General features: G+C 39.8%; 1 protein-coding gene across 4 annotated transcripts in view; it reads left to right on the forward strand.

Moving 5' to 3' along the window:
• WWC2 (WW and C2 domain containing 2) overlaps window positions 1-21,419 on the forward strand; it is an 85,241-nt gene that overhangs the window by 3,254 nt on the left and 60,568 nt on the right. Inside the window, exon 1 of one of the 4 annotated variants that reach the window (XM_052681525.1) lies at window positions 3,519-3,643. The exons of the other annotated variants lie outside the window; for them this stretch is intronic. The gene's annotated coding sequence lies outside the window, so the exon portion shown is untranslated. Of the gene's footprint in view, window positions 1-3,518; window positions 3,644-21,419 lie in introns of those variants that run through there. 4 annotated transcript variants of the gene reach the window in all.

Below are 21,419 nucleotides of genomic sequence, written 5' to 3' on the forward strand. Positions count from 1 at the left end.
GTATTTAAAATCATTCACATTATGCTTGTCTGAGAATGTTTCTGAGGGATCCACTAACTCCATAGCCAAGGCAATGTATGAGAAACATGGATGAGCAGAAACCAGAGCTTTGCTGCTTGTAGACTGAAAGAGCTTTCTTAGTGCTGACGTGGACAGGTTATGAAGTTTCCATTGCTGCTTTCATCTTCTGGGGAGTTGAAAACTCTACCATTTCTGTCATGGGTTGCAGTTACTGGGGTGGGAGTTGTCCGTCCAAATTAGAGCTTCAGTAGTTGCCTGCAGTTGAATGTTGGGTTCCTTTCCCTGAGAGAAGAAGGACACTTTGTTACTTCGTGTCTCAGTGGAGCTTGCTTCCTCCTGTCTGCTGAGCATCAGAAGCTGTGAGAAGGGACGGTGCTGAAATCACTTGAGCAAGGATGGATCTTTATTCTGTTTTGAGTGCAAATCTTAACACTGCTGATGTAAGGTACGACTGGGGTGTCCCACTTGTGCAGCTGTGTGGTGGGATCAGACAGTGTCTTTTTTCCCTCATTTGTAATTTCCAGTGTCTTTTCCTGCCTTGTTTCAGCCTGTGGTACCATCTGCCTAACTCCACGTAGCTTGTTCATGTCTGCTTGTCTGTCCAGGAATGTGCATATCCCATGTGAAACCTGGTATCTCATTCTAGTTTCAATGACAGGTTGGGAACTGCTTTTATTTAATTGATGTCTATTTATTCAAAATAAAACCCGTGATGCAAGTTCTGAACTCGCAATGAGAGACTAGCTGTGTCTGAACTTCTGACACCCCTGTTTGTTTATCCAGTGTAAAGCACGATTCCAATACTGCTGTGCTGGCGTAGCTGCGATAGCATCAGACAGCGTGGAACTACGTAGTGGTTGGTATGTGGGCTTTTTAACCAGTCTGCCAATTGCCTGGGGCTACGTGTTGTTGATTTTAGCGTTAGTGAAAATGGTGCGGTAACTCCTTTAACACTTCTTTATTTCTCTGGAAGTGATAGGGCTGCTCCATATCTTTCATTTCAGAGCATGTAAAGTTAACAAGTCAGGAAATGCTGCAGATATTTGCTTATGTGTGCAAAGTATGTACCGCTGCCAGAGCCAAGGACTGTGACCTGTTACGTAAAATGGGGCAAGTGGTCTAGACTGTGGTTTACCCAGACCCACGTCTGTAGTGCTTGCCTACTACAGCTATTTCGATTACAACCTATCTTGACTTAGGGGATAATATTACGGTAGTTCTCATGCACAATGTAAGACATAGCTAATGAGAAATTGTACACAAGGAGGAAAATACGCTCTCAAATGGAGCTGAGCTGATTACTAGAGATGTTTTCCTCTTACAGTGTGGTTAAACAAAGGAGCCCTTCAGAGCTGCCTTATTTTTTTCAGAGAAAGGAAAATGACTTTCCTTCACAGCCATTACTTCAAAGTAAGTTTTCATTGTAAGAACAGAGGTCTGTATGGTGACCGAACAGGACAAATTACCTACAACTTCAAGTATTTACTCAGGTTATGTTAGTTCTCGTCTTATTCCAGTTGAATAACTTGTGTTCAAGCCTTTGGTGAAAATTCATTGCTGAGGCATGTTATTAAGGTTATAATTACGAGTAAGAAAAGAGGATTCCCTATTTTCATTTACTAAAATTTATAACGAATGGTGACAAACTGAATTTCATTAGGTGGGTTTCATTGCTGTTGACACTTTTAAATCTGGAAATTGTTACAGATATTTGTGATTTCATAATTTTTATATGATACACATGACTAAAAATCAGAAGAATATTCATGCAAGTAATGGAAGATCAGCACATGGCAGCACTGCCATGGTGACACATCTTCAGACAAGTAAATGGATACAATGCTGAGATTCTAGAACTGCTAAGCTGGGTTGTGTAAGTCTTTATCAGAGCAGCCTGCATAAGAAGTGCAAAAATTTGCAGAGGGGTAATGCATTCCTCTGTCTGGACTGTTGTGATACTGTTCACTTGCCCCTGCCTTGCCAACCAGTAGTAAGCTTAGGGGATAAACAGTAAATTTGGAGATGATTAGGCTGAAATGAAACCCCTGCTTTTACAGAGTTATTTCCAGCAGGATCAGTGTTATGTTTCACTGAAGGGACACGGGTGCTGCTGTGAGGAAGGAGACAGGCCCAGAGATGGGGCAGAAGGGAAGAGCACTCCTGCAGAGATGAAAAAGCAGGTAGATCAACTTCATCAGCCATGGAACTGTGTTCATAACGTCCACTTCTTCTGCTGAGTTTCTCCATTGGTTTCAGTGTGTGTTTGTGTTCATCTTTGCTTTGCTGTGAAGCAGCAATACAGCCATCACAGGTGTGTTGATCCTAAGTATCTTTTCTGCTAGTAAGAATTTTTTTTATGATATTACAAACTTCTTATTGACTGTGTCAGTGTTTGTTACTGTGAGACTCTAGAAGCCAAGATAAATTGTCACTGCATGGTTCCAGAATTAGATTCTGTTTTGTGCCTCTGTTGACAATGTGCTTATGAATGGTTGATTTTTACCGTGTGTGAAAGCAGATTAGAAATTCTAATTTTACTACGTTTTATTTTAATTACTTATAAAATGTGTTTTAAACTCAAATGTGAAGCATCTCACCCTTCAAGCAGTGTCTTGCAGTAAAAATAGGCAGGCAAAATGATGATATAACTCTAGGCTTTGAGTGTTTTATTGGGTGAAGCAAGTGGGAGCCGCTCATTTTCATTGACGTGTTTGAGAGAGTTGTCTGTGGACAAATTGACTTGTCCTTCTTTTGGAAGAAGCAGCTGTGGGCTGAAAATTGGACTGATAGAGAGTTTTCCTTTTTTTTTTTTTTTTTTTTTTTTTTTTTTTTTTTTTTTGCATGGTTTTTCTTTTTTATGCTTTTGTTTTATTTTGTTTGAAGTAGCACTTCTTTGAGCTTTGCTCAGTTCTTTTCCAGTGAAATTTTCCTGTATTAAACAATCATTAATGGTGAAGTTCCTACCTGATGAAGTCAATCCCCAGCTCTTGATTTTTAAAAGGATAACAAAGAGCTTCTTGAGGGACAGTTGTTTTGATTGTTTATGGTTCTGTGCTAGAGGCAGTATGTGAGTGATATGAACGTATTCTGCCAACTGAGTCATTTGCATCTCATAGAACAAAATCAGGAGCTATTCTTTGAACTTGAATCTGTTTGTACTTGAAGAAAGGCAACTTTATATCATCAACTTTGAATACTTATCATATTCAAAGTAATTGTTTGTATATGTAAAAAGATATATTGTCTTGGGAAAGTCAACTCCTGTTGTGTGAACTTACCACTGTGCAGTACCACAGGTTGGACCTGCTTTGGTATATCTGTGCTGTTTTTCTCAACTCATTAAATCCAACTTCAGTCTTCATTTGAAAAGCAGAACTATACTGGGATGTCTTCCATGGTGTACGGGAAGTGCTGAGTCACAGCCTGAACCTCTGATGGATCACCTGAGGCGAGCCATGAGTCAGCCATGGGAGCACAGTGAAGGCAATTCACCTGTGCTGCAGGAAGGGGTGGAGCCTGGCTGCACCCCTCCTAGACCCATTTAAGAGCTGGCTGCCAGTGGGGAAGGATCTCTTCTGGAGATCTGCTCTGCTGGTGTTTTGTGAGTGAGCCCAGGATAGGGGTAAGCCTTCTGTTTATTCTCTTTTTTTATCATAGTCTGCTTTGCCTAACTCTCTTGTTTATTTTGTGATTATAACATCCTAATATTCATTGATTATGCACGTGGTATGCAATTTGTTCTTGTAATCAAGATTTCAAGGTCTAGATATGTCAAACTTGTTTTTACTTTTAGTATAGGGGAAAAGATTTAGAAGAATCTGTGTTTTCAACTAAGGTCCTGCTGGGACATTCCCTGTTGTGTATTAGCTACTTTCTCATGTTGTTAATTAAGGAAGAGTACTTGACATACCTCTTGTTTCTTTTGAAAGTATATTCAAGTGTTAAACTGTACTCTCCACCAGATGAGCATATTGGATGGCCTGCAGCTATGGCTGGTGAAGAATTACTACTGATTCAGTGCCACACCCTTTAGTCTGAAGAGCTTGGCTCCATTAGGTGCCTGAGAACATTTGGCAGGGCTGCAAGTATCTCTAATCGTATGACAGATGGACTTCTGATATTCTGCAGGTGGTGCATGAGGACACGATGAGTGACACCTGCCTTTAACCATGTGGCAGATCTGTGTCTTGGTCACACCTTGTCATGGAGCAGGATTTGACCAGAACACCGGTGTTCTCCGTCCTGCGGCTCTGTGGCAGTAGTTTTATTTTGATCATGCTGTGCAGGAGCACTTGCTATGGAGAAGGGGTTTTAGTGAAGTAAGGCTGGAGTAGCTGGGGGCTGAGCAAGAGAGGGAATGTTTGAGAGTTTGGGTTTGGTTTGAAAGGACAGCGGGAGTGGGAGATGTAATGGAATTTAATGGATGTTACATCTCTGAAGCTGTTGCTTGTAAAGCCTCTTCAACCTTTATTGTCTTCTGCGTTCTCATCAGAGATGCACGTGATACAAATCCTGTTGTGAATTAAATGGCATTCCTATAGGCAGTCTGTCATACAAGTGTGCACCTACTTTTCTTATCAAATGTGTGCTGTCTGTCCATTGGGATTTGATTTCAATTAAAACATTTTGACTACCTTGAATTACACTGTGTGTGTTCACTTTCAGGTTGTTATGTATACGTGTTCCTTGGCACAGCACTGAAGTGTGTCATGTACGTGTGTGTTTTCTGTACTGAGTGATTGTGGTTGACTTTACATCCTCAGTTGTGGACACTTAATATTTGCAGTGTGACTTCAATGTGTTCTTTTGTTGTTGTTGTTTGAAACTTGTAGAAATTGCAAAGACTTGCACTCTTCTTCCACTTTCCTTTTTGTTTTTCTTCTTGTAGTTTGGATACAATTACACAGTGGTGAGAGATTGTAGTTGGAATTGCTGTGGCCTTCTCTCAAATAAATAAGCAAAATAAGCTGAGATGTGAGTTTAAAGCATGCAGCTAGTCAGTACTACATTCCAGAGTGCACAGTGATAAACTGCCAAAACTGGAATTGGAATGTCCACAGGGTTGGAGAGAGGAAAAAAAAACAGAATCCTGATCCAATACTGCAACCTCTGAAGGTCTCGCATGAATTTTGTTCCTTTTGTTCCAAAGTAAAAAATGAAGTAAAATAAATCGTGTTCCTTTTTTGTTGGGGTTGGAATGTAGATCTTCAGAGAAGCACTGGATTCTGCTGTGTTGCAATGAGTGTTCCTATATGGTAGAAGTCTGGCTGAAGTTTTTCCTATTTCCCATTTGCTTTAGCAGTTGTCAGCTTTGTTCTGTGCAGAGCTTGCAGGCCGAGGTGGTGCTCTGGTGGGTTCCTGCATCAGGAAGGATTGTTGGCAATAGAAGGATTGCAGATGGAATGTACATTTTCCTGAAACATCAAGTAGTAAATGATTGTTCATAAGAGTATGCAATCCAAGATAGCAATCTGGCAAGGAGTAGAGACCTTTCTCCATCCTGTTGTGAATGTTGCAATGTTTGAAGTGAACTGCTGATATATTCACAATCATTCTGGTAACTTTTAGAATGCTATGGGTGTGAATAATCATCTGAGTTCTCTACAGGACATTCCTGAAATAGCATTCAAATGACCAGAGAAATTATGGGATGCAGCAAAACACGCAAACACTGTATGCCTTCTAGTCAGGCTCTTGCTGTCAGTGCTTTGATGCTGCACTAAGTAAGGCTTAATATGTGGGAACTTAGGTGTTATAAACATGTTCTCTTCAAGTTTCTGAGCTTCAGATGTTCTTTTGTTGTTTGTTTGTTTGCTTTTCTTGGTAGCTATAATCCCCCCAGGCTTTATTTTTATATCTTCTTCTCTTTCAGAGGAAGACTTTACTGATCTAAAGTTTGAAGTTCATTGAGGGATTGTTCTTAATTAGTCAAACTACTGTGTTAGCTTGTTTAATGAGATGACAATCTAGAAGGTGAATCTCTCAAAGCAAATTATTGTGGTAACATAGATTAGGCTTTTTGGTTCTTGCTTATGTTCCTGCTCACTATTCTTGTTCTGCCTCACTTGCTCCCACTGCTTACAATGATGTAAAATGAGCCTTGGAGTTCTGTGCCATTGCAGGTCATCGGTTTGCATTCAGGACCTGTCTGGCCCATTTGCTCAGAATCCGTGAAACTTTATTTTTCCAGGCAGGGTTTTGGCAAGAAAAATAAATTCTGAGGGCAAATGTAGAAGAGTGAAGGGTTTGGGGGTTTTTTTTGGTACTGGAATGGGAATTAATAGGGGCAGTGGGAAGCTGCCCATGATGTGCTGCAGTATCGTGATGTTTGCTCCATCACTGCAGCAGTGGTCACAAAACAATGTAAGTTTGATTTTACTCGACCTGTCAATCCTACGTGCAAAGGTGCAGAAGTTAGATGTCTTTCTCATTTTGAAGACTGTGTAGAAGACTACTTCATAATACTGAAATAGATCTGATGCTCAGCAGATAGGATATAATTTGAATTTTAGAATTTAATGGGGAAAAATGTATATTACATCTAGTGACTGGTTTACTAAAGGTACATGAGGGCTGCATTATTTGCAGTGTAATCTTGACGTTAGTCCTGCTGTACATACTAAAAGCATCCAGTCACCATTTTTGTCTGTTCCTTCAAATGTCACTTTGGAAGGGACGACTTGTTAAAGTTTGTTCCAGAAGGCATTTTCTGAGATGGGGATGATTGAAAACAACTCTCCTGAATGGCACCTTGCTGTACTTCACAGATCATAACAGCTTTTATGCGGCGCTGTGATTGTTTTTTAAATTACTACCTGTGGTTGAATACTTGAAAGAACTGCCCTGCTGGTTGCATATTGGTTTGACTGGGGGCTATCTTGGGGTTGCTTTTAAATTACGTGGGGTTCTTGATGATCCTAGCATTTTCTAATCTTCAGCTGCATGGTTTTTTTTCCACCTATTCTTACAAGTCTAGGAAGAATAATAATTCTTTTCAATTTCAATTAAAAAAAAAAAAATCATTTCTAGCTAACGCATACAGAGATGCTACATTCAAAAATGATGAAGATGCTGTTTGTTTTGCATTAGTCTTCCACCTGAAGACATAAACTATGTAATGGATGATTATTTTACTAATAGATGCCGATTGACTAGAAACTGTTTAATTTACAAAAGATGCATTTGTCACAGGGGAAGCTCCAAGTGACATCTGTAAGAGTGGTGTACAAAAGCAATGCCGTTTTAATACTTTATTGAAATATCAACATGGCAGTAATGTGCTACATGTTTTTCAGGGGTGGATGTTTCGTTGGACTGTCACTGAAAAGACAGGCAGAAGAAAAGAGAAGAAATGAATGTCATCAGACAGCAACAGTTGAAGTTAGTTGAAGCATTTTGAATAAACAGGGTTTTGTTTTTTTTTTTTTAAATATATTTAAGAACCTGAAGCGTTGATAAGTCTGTGTAGAATGCTCCAGCCTTTCTGACAGCAGGTTTTGTGAGGGAGCTGTTTTGAGAGTGGGAAAGACTGGGAAGGTTTTATCACTTGTTAGTCAGGGCACAGGTCTGGAATGTGAAAGAATCAGACTGCAGTCCCTGTCCTGATGGAGAATGGTGAGGTGCTATTGGAAAGCCAGCTCTCTAGGATGCAGGAGCTGCTGCAGGTAGCGAGCAGCCAGGCCTGGTTCCACAGCTGTTGCAACCTGAAGCGAAAGGGAAATGCAGGTTTCATTTCTGAAAGTGGAATGTTCTGACTTTTTTTTTTTTTTTGGAGGGGAAAAACAAGCAAAGGAATAAAAGAAACAATGCTGTAAAAACTCCTGTGAAGTGTAGTTGTTGTCCTCTAGATATCATTGAGGTGTGCCTATCACTAGAAATATTTAACCAAAGACAATTCGTAATCTCCATAAATTCCTCTCAGATTTTTATCAACAGCCATTTCCAGCTTCAGTTGCTGTGCCCTGTGTGCCCTCTGTTTCTTGTGTGATCTTTTTTTGTTGTTGTTTAGAACACAGCTCAAGTGAATAAGCAGCAGATAGGAGTGTGATGGAAATCCACTCAGATACATTGCTCCATCTATAGGAGCAGTGTGGGATAAATAAAGGGGAGATGGTGATGGCTGCAGCAGAGTGTGAAGTTTCTCATGTGCTGAAGTCCCCCATACATCTGAGCTTGTTGGCAGCTTAGCAGCACACCTTGGGTTGTAGCAGCTGGCAGAAGGAGCATGATTTGCTCTGTGCAGCCCTTGTTTGGTCTGCTCCTTGGGCCGTGCACGTAGGGATAGCCAGGCCTTCCTTCTGCTGATCTCTGAAAACTGAGTTCAGATGATTCTAGCTGTGTTTTATCTACCTTTGACCTTGGAAATTGCTTTTCCCCTTCTGTTTTCTCTTTCTAAGGCATTATAGCAGCTGGAGGAAGCAAGGTATAAGGAAACAAAGACATGAAGGTCAGTGTTGGGGTGTTTCAGCCCTTGTATTGTCTTAGCAGGGAGTTTGGTCTCTTATGGCACGCTGCAGACATCCCCCATACCTCAATAGAGGGATTTCTCTGACCCTTCTCTGTCTCATTCTGTATGTGGCAACTGCCATGCTCTATGTGCTCTACAGTGTTTCAGCTGCCAAGGAGACTTACCCATCTTTCTGCCTAAAGTGACTTTCCCAGGCACGTTCCACCCCATGGGTCATTTTGCCTGTGTCCTTACTGCTGCAGCAATTACCAGGCTGCAGAACCCATTCCTGGCCACCCATAAAGGACTTTGATTATAGACTAAGCATGGTGTATGGCAGTGCTGTAAAGTTCTTTGGGAGTTAATTAAACTTCCTAGTCAGGTTGGCAAAGGGAAAAGATGTCTCCCTGAAGACCAGTGAAAGGATCACAAAATGCTCTAGCCTGCTTTCTTCAGCTGGCACAGTGGACTGCCATGCTCCATCAACTGGACTAATTCCTCAGCTGCCAGCAAGGGTCACCAAGCACTGCTGCTTCCTTATGTATCTCCCAGTGGTTGGTTTCAGAGGGACAACAGAAAGCAATCCAGGCCTGGAAAACAAGAAACTAAACTCTGTTCCTTTGCAAACACTGTTTATCTCTGATGTGTAAGGGCATGCTTTTCTTCTGCAGGCTCTCATCAAATGAAGTCAGGTGTCACCACTGAAAGCCAAACATGTTTTGTGAAGGCTTTTGAAAGCAGAAATCACTTCTGGGTGGAAGTCTTGTTTGTACTGTTTCAAAAATGCTGGTAATGATTGAAATGTCCTAATTTTAAGAAATAAGCAGGACTGTTAGTCCACTGCTTGTGGATGTCACTATCTTATTAAAGCAGTGTTGCTATGTGTAGAAGTTATTTGAGCAGAATAATAAACCCTGTAACAATCTATTTATGGTAAAGAAAAGTGATAGAACTACCAATAGTGATAGAAAAAGTAGTGAGGTGGAGGAGAAAAATGTGGTTCAAAAAACGAAGTACTTTTTCTACCTTTGGCATGAAGCAGCGATATTGGCAATAAGGACGGAGCTCAGACCCTCTCACCCAGAGTTCCACAAAGAGCAACCCAGTATTTGACTAGTGTAAAAACTAATGAAACATAGAAATTTGATTAGAAAGGATAAAATTAACACGTACTGAAAGCAACAGAAGAGCTATGCAGGTTGCCATTAGGAAATAATTTAAGTACGTTATTCTTTTGCAGAAGCCTCTTTACTGCTTTTGCCTATGAAAGTTCAATTCTTCAGCATGGCATAAAGAGAGATGCTTAGTGTACTGACAGCTGAAGGCATGAAATGATAGTCACACAAACACATTGAAATGTTTGGAACAAAATGCAAAAGGAATGGATTTTTCATTAAGAAAGCATGCAGCACTGATGATTCCTCTACCTCCTGCCATTTCTAAGACTTGACAGAAGATTAAATCTCTCACTTTGTCTGATTTAAATCAATCATTGTTCTGTCCGGCAGAATTCCAAGCCCACATTTAAAAGCTCTTTTGAGAATTATCCTTCCCCCACCCTAAGTTATATCTGCCAGATCAGGAAATTCCAGCTTCTTCTCTGAAACTTACTATGGAGTCCCCAGAGTCTGAATTGCAGAAAGCAGATTTTTTTGCTGGACTGTGAATAATCACGATCCTCTTTTTCTTCCCTAACCTTTTCAAATGCTTTCTAAAGCACAGCTTTAGCCATGCTCAGTGCTTGCTCATAAGCTATAAAAGAATTGCATTTAGTGTCGTGAGTTTGGAAATTTGTCCTTGTTAGGTCAAAGTCCGTGCTTGTACACATCTCTCTGTTAATTTTCCTTGTATTTGCTTTAATTGCTTTACTTAATACACTGTAGAGTGTTGAAATATCTAATGGCATATTGAACGGGTTAAAAGTTTGACTCCTATTTCATTACAGTGCCTCAATTTTTTTAAGCTTTCCAGTACTTGTAGAAATTGGCTGATGTAGGAGAATCAGAAGTCTAGCCTCCAAGCAGATACATTTTGTTTTAAAAACTTGAATGATACATGAGGTAATTTCCCAAAGGACCCTGAGGATATCACGTAGAACGGGAGGAAAAATAGTATCTCTGAGTATTAATATTTATGTTAAAGATTTTTCACAAAAGCAACTGATGTAGATTGATTTATGAGAGACCATATGAGACTTTCATTGAAAAGTTTAAAGAGATGACACGAGTAATTGGATAGTGGAGATTTGTATCTGGGCTACCTCTTAAGAGCAATCTTCCCCATTCAGTTTAAGGGAATAATAAATGGCGAATGGAGATGTAATGCTTATCCTGGCATGGGGTGACTGCGTACTTCCAGTGAGTGAGCTGATGTTGAGGGCTTTCATTACTCACGCTGTGTAAAAACTTAACATTTAGCGAAATACTTACGTGATTTTTATGAAGTAATCATTTAAAAATACGGTGTGTAAGAAATACCAGAAGCCTGTGAAATTGCAGCTTTCTAGTCGGCTGGATTTATTGTAACACTGCTTATATGGCAACTTGCCTCTCCCAGTACAGAAGATATATACAAGGTGAGAGATTACCGTTTAATCAACTGTTTATGCTTAGGTGCTGTCTTCCTATGGAAGTGCCACTGCTCAGTATTTAAGAGAGTACTACAGCTTTTGATATCATTAGCAATTTTTTTAATCTCTCCCTACTCTCTGGAGCAGTTCCTCGTTAAGGAACCAGTTTTGACTTAAAAACAATAATAATAATCAGAGTGGTAGAAGTAAAGCTTCTCACAGAAGAGTATAATATTGAGGTTTGGTGTTGGCAAACTTAGAGAAAGTCAGGTAAGTGTAATCACATCCATGGTTTGATTCTGTCCTTTGTGAAGGCCATGGCAAGGCATAAAAAACTGCATGCTGTAATTAAGCACCTATCCAATTTTACATGCTTAATCTTACCTTTTTTAATAGCTTGTTCTTATGGAGTAGTAGTACTAGCAGTCATGTGTATTACAGTATTGCAGGCAATCCCCATGAAGGACCAGAATTCAGCGTCTGCTGGATACTCTGCTCTGAACAAGCCTTGAGACAGCCTGAGTTGGGACTGTGGTGGGCAGTGGTTCCACCCTTTCTCTTGTGCTGGCACTTGTAGCAGTACTGAACTGCATGGCAGCTAGGATGGTATGAAAATGAATCATACAGCTTCTCCACTCCTAGTTTATTTCTTCAATCTGCCTTATTCCAGAGTCACCAGGATTCAGGACTGAGTCTTTATCCCTGCTAAAATTCTTAAGGTTCCTGTCGGCCCATTCCTTTTCAGTGGTGGTTGTGTCACTGGCACTGTTGGTTGTTTGTTATCCCTGGTTTGAGTTCATCTGCAAGTCTGATGAGATTGCACTGATGCATCCTCCATATCATTGATCCAGATGTTGAACAGATCAGGTCCCTGCAATAATTTGTTGAGACTTCCATGGAATGGTAGCTCAAAAGAAGACAGGCCTGGACTGTAGGCTGCTAGTACAAGGCTGGGGCAGATAGAACTGGTGCTGTGTCATAAAGGGATGACTAGCTATGAGTACTTGCTTTCAGTGGTGCCCATTGCTGTGAGCTTTGTAGCAGCAATGCACTGCTGAATTTGCTTGTACCTCTTGACCAGCATAGTCTTAAATTTTTAAGGAAGCTTGATATTGACCACACTACTTGCTACAAATAGGATTAATACAAACCTAAGAAACGCCAATTTCAAGCAATATGTATTTTAAAAAAAATTTTGTGTGATTAACAGAAGCAAAAAAAGCAAAAAAGACTAAGGGGAAAAAATCCTAATGGCTTATTATAAAATACTGAATGCTAGATGTTGGTTAAGTATGAATGCATTAAGGGGACTTAAAAGATACTTTGCTCATGAGTTTGCAGTTTCTCTGTCATGTCTGCAGTTAAGCAGATTTAGGAATCCTTTCTAACATGGGTCCAGTTTAAAGCGTGTGCACAAGGCCCAAGTATTTTTTTTTTTATCTTTCCTCTTCCCATTGGGAAGCATTCTTCTCTCTATCATCATTGTAAATTAACCCTGTTTTATGCTCCTTTATGATGCTAAAGGCTGAGGGTTGTACCACACTGTTAAGCTATGCTGCTAGTTTATTAGCTTTATTTGGTCAGTAATTAAATTTTTAAATTTTGTAATAATATAAAGGTCAGAACTTCTGTGTAAGTTTCTTCAAAGTTATTCAAGAAGAGTGCAGTGTATAACACAGTTTTTGTCTTTGGATTTCTAGTTTCCAATCCCAACAGCCTCAGGAAAGGAAGGAATATCAAGTTTAATTCATCGTTTTGCAAGTGCCACTAAGAGTGAGTTCAGAAGAGAAGTTCCTGTAGCAAAGTGCACGCATCTGAAATGCTGGCATTCTCTCCTAGTAACATTTAAGCTGTGTTTGGCTTTCTGACTTCTGCCTAATGTTACACTGATTCAGAGAACCATCCACACAGAGCTGAGCAACTTCAGTGATATTGGCAGAAATACTCAATGTCTTTTGCTCCAATTAAAAGTGATTCTGTGATATAAAATCTCTTAAGTGACTTTTGTGTGTAACCTCGTTGGTTTTTTTTTTTTCCTTGGCATTTCAAACTGTTAGCTTAAGCAATTAAATTTAAAAATGTGCAAAATAACCTCGTTCAGGTGTTCTTGTTTCCCTCTCTCACATATGCTTTCACCTTGAAAGTTAGGATTGGTAAAATGTCATTTTTGCATCTTTTTGGTAGTATTGTGAATATTGTTTCGATGTTTGTACGCTTCTTTGAAAAAATGCTGACAATTTATCCTGTACTATTTAGGGCCCATAGCCAGGGGATAGGTTTAATATGTATCATGTTCTCTGCAGTATAGTTCTGGAACCTGAAGTAGAACTGTCTTTTTAAACCAATGATGCCAACTGCTAATGAACCTGAAGGGAGCATTTCTACTTGTCGGGAGGGTAGAAAGCCCTATTCCAGTCTAATAAGCAGAGCATTGGCTCTTCTGACAGACCCAGGTTCCCTTGTCAAATGTATCTTAGAATTCCTAAGCAATCTTTGAAACGACTGCTTTGGAAGCATTTCCACTGCCCTGAACGACTGTGCCAAACGCACTCATAAGAGGGATGTGTGATAATTGATCATATCCTGGTGTACAGAAAAGGCTTTTTAATTTTTATTTATGTATTTATTAAATTTGAGGATCCATAAAGCATATCTGACCTGGAAGATGTCATCAGTTTGGCACAAGAGGTAAAAGTTGGTTTATTTCATTTTTAAATGGAGAGCCTTGCTGAAATAAGTTGAGTACACGCAGTTTTCCCGCTATTGGCTACTGGAGAGTTTGCTGCATTCATTCTTGGTTTTGGTGTAGTGTTTGGTGGTGGTGTGGATTATTTTTTTCCCCTTTTTTTTTTTTTCCTTTTTGAAGGCAGTTTCTGGGACTGCGTGTTGTGGGAAGGGAAGTCACAGGAGAGCGCCTGGATGTTTCTTGTTACATAGTTGCTGAGTATTTCCCATTCCTCCAACCTTATTGCCAGAAGGAAGAAACTTCATCTAAAACTTGGATTCAATTAATAAAGCGAAAAAAGAATGTTAAAATAGTAGAGGTGATGAAGGAACTCTGTTTTTTTTTTTTAAATGTAATATTATTTTTTGTGTGTCTTATACAAAGAAAGGCAATTCAATTTCAATAAATGCTTTAAGAAGAAGAGTTCTATGTATTAAACCAATTGGAGAGAGGAATTAAGTGTGGGCCAAGGCGTGCGTCTGAATCTTTCATGCGGTTGTGATTTCTGAGTGCCTTAACACCTCAGCGCAGTGGATTTGTGTGAAGCCGCCGCATCTGCCCTTAGTTGTTATCTCAGTTTAGTGCAGTTTCAGGATTTGTGTCCATCTGTAGTATCTGTGCTTCTTGTGCTGTTGCAGAGTCCATCACTCCACTCTGAAAGATGTATGCATTTTTCCAGAGGCTGCCTTCTTTGGAACTATAGATGAAATGACTGAACTTCTGAACCATCTGCACCAAGAGCCATCAGACTTCTTAATGGTCTCTTTATTGGTACTGTGATGCAAATATATTCCCCTCTCTTTTTTCATGATTGTGTGCTGCTTGCAGTTGTTTCACATCAGTGGTGTGTTTGTGCCCTTTCCAGGTGAGTAGCCATTAGTCCATTTTACAGACTGCTACTACTCCAGTAGCATCTGGAAACAGAGTTCACCAGTGCCAGGCGTTGGCTGAGTGTCTGTATACTGGTTGAACTGGGATCTGATTCTGTATGTTTGCAACAGGAGCTGCAGGATACTGTGAAGTATGTGATGATTTCATGAGGTATGCATTGAAAACTATCATAAAACTGGAGATTGGGTGAAAAGCTAGGAATGTGATCGTGAGGAGCTTGGTATTGAGAGTAATGGTGAGAGTGTGATGCAGCATCCCCAAGAGTGCAGTTGGCAGGTCTGCATCTGAATTCAGTGACCTTGGGCAGTTAACTCAAGTTCACTCTTCCCTGCTTGTGGAATGATTGGTGTGCTTGGCCCAAGTGCTCTGCAGTGCTGAAGTGGGATGTTTGCGAGGTTATTTGAGATGTTCAGATGGATGGTACTTCTCAGAAGTGCTCATCACGGATTTAAGTTTCCTGCTACTGGACTGGGCAGCAGTCCTGCTGAGTTCTGTGGGAGCAGAGTCGAACAAGGAGTGTTCATAATATCCTCTCTGTAAATCCAAAGGTCCCTTGCAATGCAATTATTTGTCTGCAAGAGGAGTTCACAGAACAGCATTTTCAGAATTCTTTTGTGTAGGGTTCACTTGGCCTGGTGTGTGTATGAAATTAGGGAAAGGAGGGAGAGGGAAAGGATGGGAATAGAGAAGATCTTTTAATGTTGATGTTACTGTTACAGTTTTCATTTTTATTTTTGCCCAGTTTTGACTGCATTCGTTCTTGGAATTTCCCAGATGGTATTTTCATGCCACAGTAATGTCCTGTAATTTAACCCTTTCACAGTTAACTAGCCACTATGAAGCGTGCTTTCAATACTTACTGCCTGTCATATCCAAGTGACACATCATCCAGAAGAGCAGAATAAATGCTTTAATTCTTTATCATAAGTATTTCAGCCTGTGGTCGTTCTCCTTCCGTTTTTATATAACGTCTCAATTAAATGATAAGCTTTTTGGACAGATGCTGTTTGTATTTGCCTACAGAAACTCTTGGAGAGTTTATGCCTTTAAGTTTCACAAACCTACGCTTGTTTGATCTGTATGTATCTTTTTAAAATATGCATTTCTAAATGCCAGTCTTCCTATTAAAGAGAAATAGTTTGATAATAAATGTATGAAATGAGAAGCAAAGCGGGAGAAGGCAGGTAGAGGAAACATTCCCAAGTCAAGTTCACAGGCAGCAGTTCTGGGATTGGGAACATTAAAGCTCACTGGAATCATATCAAGGGATTTATGGCCTTAGATTAGTAATAATAGCTGATTTTTTGATTGACAACAAGGGTTCCCTCTACACTGTCCAAGCACATATACAAATAATCTGTAGCTGCACTGCACATAATAGCCTTTTCATAATGTCACTGCATTTGAGCTTTCCAGGGGAAAAGCTCAAAGGTTGTGCTGCTGGTTTATGGCTGTGGAATTATCCCTGCGCGAGGTTATGGTTATCAGACATTCTTGACATTCCAGGTGTCTAATATTATAGTGCTTACATGCCAGCGCAGGACCAATTGCTGCTGAAAAGTAGAATGCAAGAGAAAACACTCATGGCACTGCCCATTTCCACTCCTCCATCCCGTAACCTTTGCAGCTATCTTCTTCGCATTGAACTTAGCAATGCTGAGGGGATAAATTATGAGTAAAGAGATACTTTTTTTTTTCCCCTCCAGAAGATTACTTGTTCTCCTTTTCACTTCAGCGTTTGGTTTCTTTCAGTGTTTTCTATTGCTAAAACAGTGTAACAAAATGGACAGCTCTGTTCAGTGTGTTATTTTTTTTTCCTTCACTGTTGGTAAGTGGAAGGCAAAAACAGTTTGTCATAACAAGAAGGAAGAGGAAACAGAAAGCCACACCTGCTGGCAGATTGACCTGGTCCCGCAGGCAGTGGGTGTGAGTCCCTTCCTTCCCCAAAGCATTCCTCCCCTCTGGGTCTCTGCCACTCAGGCTGTGGCCTTCTCAGAAGCACCTGTGGGAAGATAGTGAGCTGACACCAAGCTCATATTTTGGCTTTGTTGGGTTTTTCTTTTTCTTTTTTTTTTTTTTTTCCCCCCCAGGTGTAAGGGAACATTTGTTTTAAAGAACTTGTTGATCCCAACATGCAGTGCATCTTTTCTGTTAAGTACATTGGCTGGGTTGTCTTACAGCAGTTCTGTGTGAAGTAGAAAAATTATTAGAAGCAGTCAAGTGTTTTTCAGAGTTCTGTTTGTTGGCATTATAGACGTTTAGTAAAAGTGATGCATAGATATATTGAATGTGGGACTTGTTGCAGTAGAGTTGTAGGCAGGTCACTTGGCTTGTTTTCATCCTTCTGGCAGTGACATATTTTTAACAAATCAGGAGCATCAGCTACCCAAAAAACACTTGAGGAACCAAGTAGTTTTCTACTGCATTTACTGCTTGTTTCCAAAGCCTGTCACTGGTGAGGTATCAGCTTGTTGTTTCTAAGCAGCACTTACTGAGTGCTCCGAATGGTTTTACTGAACACTATGGATGCTTGTGTGCCATGGTCCAGTGCAGGAAGCTGATCAAATCTGTGGGATGGCCTTTGGGCAGGGGCAGCCAGCAGGGGCAGTGGGTGGCCTTGGCTGGGCCGCAAGTGAGCACCACTCGAACTGAATGAAGGGAGCTTTCTGAATGAGAGCTAAGAAAGACCCACCATTCAGCACGCTGCTGTTTTAGTACATTGTTTCAAAACAACCTTGAGTATTTTGCTTGAATTATAGAGAAGAAAGTGTTTATTCAGTGCTCTAAAAAATCATTGCATGTGGTTTTATCCTATCTACACAAACCTATAACTTGTTTGTACTATGGGAGATGTCATTCAGTACTAGAAATCAAATGAGCTTGTAAAACAGCTATGAGAGGTGTGGTCCCAGCAGTAAGTACTGTTAGTAGATACTAACCATTCTGTGTTGCTGCAAGGCAGTGAGCTGACTTACATACATCTCTTAATGTAAGCACATAACTGCATTGTTGTTTTTTTTTTAACCTAGAAATGCTCTAAACCCCCAAAAATATATTTATATAGAATCTACAGTCTGTCAGAAGTATTTGAGACCTTGAAGGAGTCATAGGATAGAAACGGCATGCTATTAAAAATGATACTACACCTGTACGATTTTTTTTTTTTTGAAAGCTGGAACCTTCTCCTGTTCAAGGCAGGCTTTCATTCTTTGTCTGTAAATTTGACTGCTTTACTTTTTATTACCAGGAACAAAGTGATTTGAAATCTGGGAAATGAGTGAAAAATGTTAAATGTACCTGGGAAAACGTACCTGCTGGTGGAATGAATAAGTGTTCTTCAGCTAAATGTACACAGCTTCTCTGTGAATTTCTACTCTGCAGTTAGTTTCGGTACCTGCAGTGCTACAAGCAGAGAAGGCACGCTGCTGCCAAGGTGCTGCTGCCAGCTACGTGTAAATGCTGGGTGTGTCTGCCTATCTACACCAGCATGTGTATGTGTGTGTGACACGCAAGAGACTGATGGGGCACATGCTAGGCTGGATAATGGCATAAATCAGCATCAGCTGATATTACCGAAAGCTTTCGTAAAGAATGGAGTAGTATTTAATTTTCACTACTAGATTATTGTGTGTTGGTGTCGAAAAGGTGCCATGTGTGTTTGTTGCCTTTTAAATATGGGCATTTGTTCACTGAAAAAGTGATTGCAGAAAGAAACCAGATAAACAGACTCTTGACCTTTTGTTATTTAAGGACCAACTGCTACAATATTACAGCCTGCCACTATAGGAGTCCTTCTCTGACGTGTTGTCGTGTCATGCAGATGCCCACTGCATTACTCTTTCAAAATAATACCCGTAATGAAGCGATGGTTTATCTTAATAACACCCTTATTAAAACAGAATGTACCTAAGCAATACAAATACGTAGTGTCTTGGACTGGTATCTGAATGAGAGGCACTACTGTGCTAAGAACATGGTGTTTAGAAACTGAGATCCTGTCAACAGAATCATGAATGAGATTTTGGAGAGAGAAATGGTGTGTGGGATTTGCATGGTTATAGACTTGAACGAACAAAGGATGTAGGGAAAGAGTGTTCTCTGAGGATGCAAACTCAGCCACTTTTCAGGTAAATGGCCTGGTTACCACTTTTTAAACTTAGGGAGCATGTTGGGTTTTGTTTTGTTTTTTTCAGCTTCAGATACTGATTTGTAAAAGAGAAAATTATCTTCCCAACATAGTGTAACTCTGTGCTGCCAATGGATACAGACTTCAGCCGTTGAGGAAAGCAGTGCTCCCCTTCTTGCCCTAGCCTGCAATGCAGAGATACTTCTAATAGTTCTGCATGTGCTTGGCTACCTGGGCATTACTACTAAGCGTTTGTCCTGCCTAAATTTAGTTACCTTCTATTGGATCGTGAGCCTTGTATTTAGACAGTCTCTATAGTCAGTAGGAAAGGAGGGAAACCTTCAGAGTGTGATTCATCCTCAGTCTGAGCAGATGTGCTGAATTAGTCTCCATAGGGGAATGTAAAGGAGTAATTTGGGTAAGCTAACTAAGCCTTTAAGTTAATGAGATGAACTGCACCCCTGAGTTTTATATGAGAAATCCATCTTGGGTGCCTGAATGTTGGGCAGCATATTTAGGATGGGATGAGAAGATGGGTTTATGGGTCTTCCAAATTTCACAATGCTTAAAGCATTAGAGAGTGGGGTCAGAGTTGAATTGATTTTTAAGATCCAACTTGAACACTAAATCAGGAGGTCTAGTAAAGAATTTAAACGCTTTTCTTCTTCTATTTTTACATTCCTTTTCTGACCAGATCATTAAATATTACAATTGAGCAACTGAAAGAAAAATAAGAATGTAGTAGTTTCAATTACTCTTTTTCAAAGTAAGTAAGAAATTAGCTGGTGTTGCTCATACTTCCTATTCCATGACCTTGTGCTAACTGAAAGTATTTGTGAGGAGGTGTTCAGAAGTTGTGTCACGTTGCTTTGTGTAACTGGTACGTTACTGTACAGCCTTCTTGAAGGGTTTGTGTGTGGTTAAGTGAGCCAGGATAGGCATACGTGTGGTCACTAGGTTTCTTCATTTATGTTTTAATGTAGATGTACAAAAGATGTAACTTTTGTCTACTCAGTTCCTAGGGTATGAAGAAGATGTCTTTTTTTTTATTTTAGAACAGCTGGGAGTCTTTTTAAAAAAAAGTAATAGTGAGTCCTTCATTGTAAGAGAAAGCACATAATGTGTATCGTGCATCATTATATATCGTTTTGTGTACAAGAATGAATGGGTATGAAATTTGATCTGTATAACACTTTAGGTGTCTTATAGATTATTGCTGTAAGGTAAGGAACACAAGGTCATTTTGGGTAGAGGATAACTAGGATTTGGAGAATTTTCAAATACACATTGAAGTTGCTATAGAAGTTGAGTACTGACCCTAGTTATAATTGAATTCAAAACTCCAAGTCTTAACTGTAGGTCAAGCATTACACAACAAAAAAGGTATTCTTGGAAGTCTTTTTAAAAGACATGAAGTTGAACCTTGTCATAGCGAACAGGTATTTTTTATGCACCTCTTACCAACCTGCATTTTTGTCCTTTCTAGTTCCTCTAGTTTTCTAAAGGAAAAGAGGAGCCTCAGATTTATTGTTTGCTCTTCATGTTCCTCCTGACCCCCCAGTTTTCTGAGATGTGCCTGCTGTTACTTTTTTCTCTTTGGCATGTGCTCTATCCCTATGTATTATAAATCACATTAAGTCAGTCTAAGCAAAACATCTCTAGTTCTACTAGAATAATTCTTCAGTGTATGCATAGAATCGGGTCTTGAAATATGCTGCAGAAGTCTGCTGAGTTTAGAAGAGAGCAAAGACTGAAGTTTGGAGTTTCCTGTTGATAAAGTAGAGTCCTAATCGTAATATGGGTAATATCCAGTGTTATGAGCACCTTCATTCTTAAGAGATCTTGGAGAGAAATGGAGTCAGAAAAGGAATGCAGCAGAATACAGTCTTCTTGCTCAGAATGATGTGCTGAAAATGTCACGTGCGTGAGTGTAATACGCACACTCGTTTTGAAGAATATGCACTCTGATGATCACAGAAGTGTGAAATACCATGAGTTGTCCACATCCTAACAGAAAGACAGCATTCACATAGTAAATTTCTTGGTTTTTGTAGACACTAATTTCAGTAAGAAATATTTCTTCTGTACATTTTTGTGGTCTCAGGGAGTATCTCAAGCAAGAAAATGCATAAAGTTGTCCAGATGAAACAATATTGCATTGGCAATCTGTCAATTTGTAGTTATGTTTCCATTTTACAACATCATCAGCGTCTTCATTAACTTTAGATGCATATACAGCCTGCATTCGTGTCAGTGAGAATATTAATCATTAATGGTGATATGTATAACTGCAGAATCTACTATTTAAAGTCTGAGATAACTTTGTATTTTGAAAAATGTGAATATGAGGTGGTGCTATAGCTTCTCTATGTGTAAGCCATATTTTTTCTCCTAGGTTTCCTAGAGCATCTGGGAAGTGGTTGGCAACAGCATAATTACATAATGGAGTGACAGATTTTCTCCTGACTTATTTTCTCCTGACTTAATTGGGAGCAGCCATTTCCTGAGACAAACACACACTTTTCTTGTTCCCTGGCCCTCAGGATGCTTTTCTCTCCATTTGTTGCAATGGAAGTGTTGTGTTGCGGCAGTATAGCACTGAGTAGAAAAAATTGCTATTATGAGTTTAAGGCTAATAAAT

Source organism: Tympanuchus pallidicinctus, unplaced genomic scaffold, assembly GCF_026119805.1.
Source record: "Tympanuchus pallidicinctus isolate F22 unplaced genomic scaffold, pur_lepc_1.0 scaffold2, whole genome shotgun sequence".
NCBI lineage: Eukaryota > Metazoa > Chordata > Aves > Galliformes > Phasianidae > Tympanuchus > Tympanuchus pallidicinctus.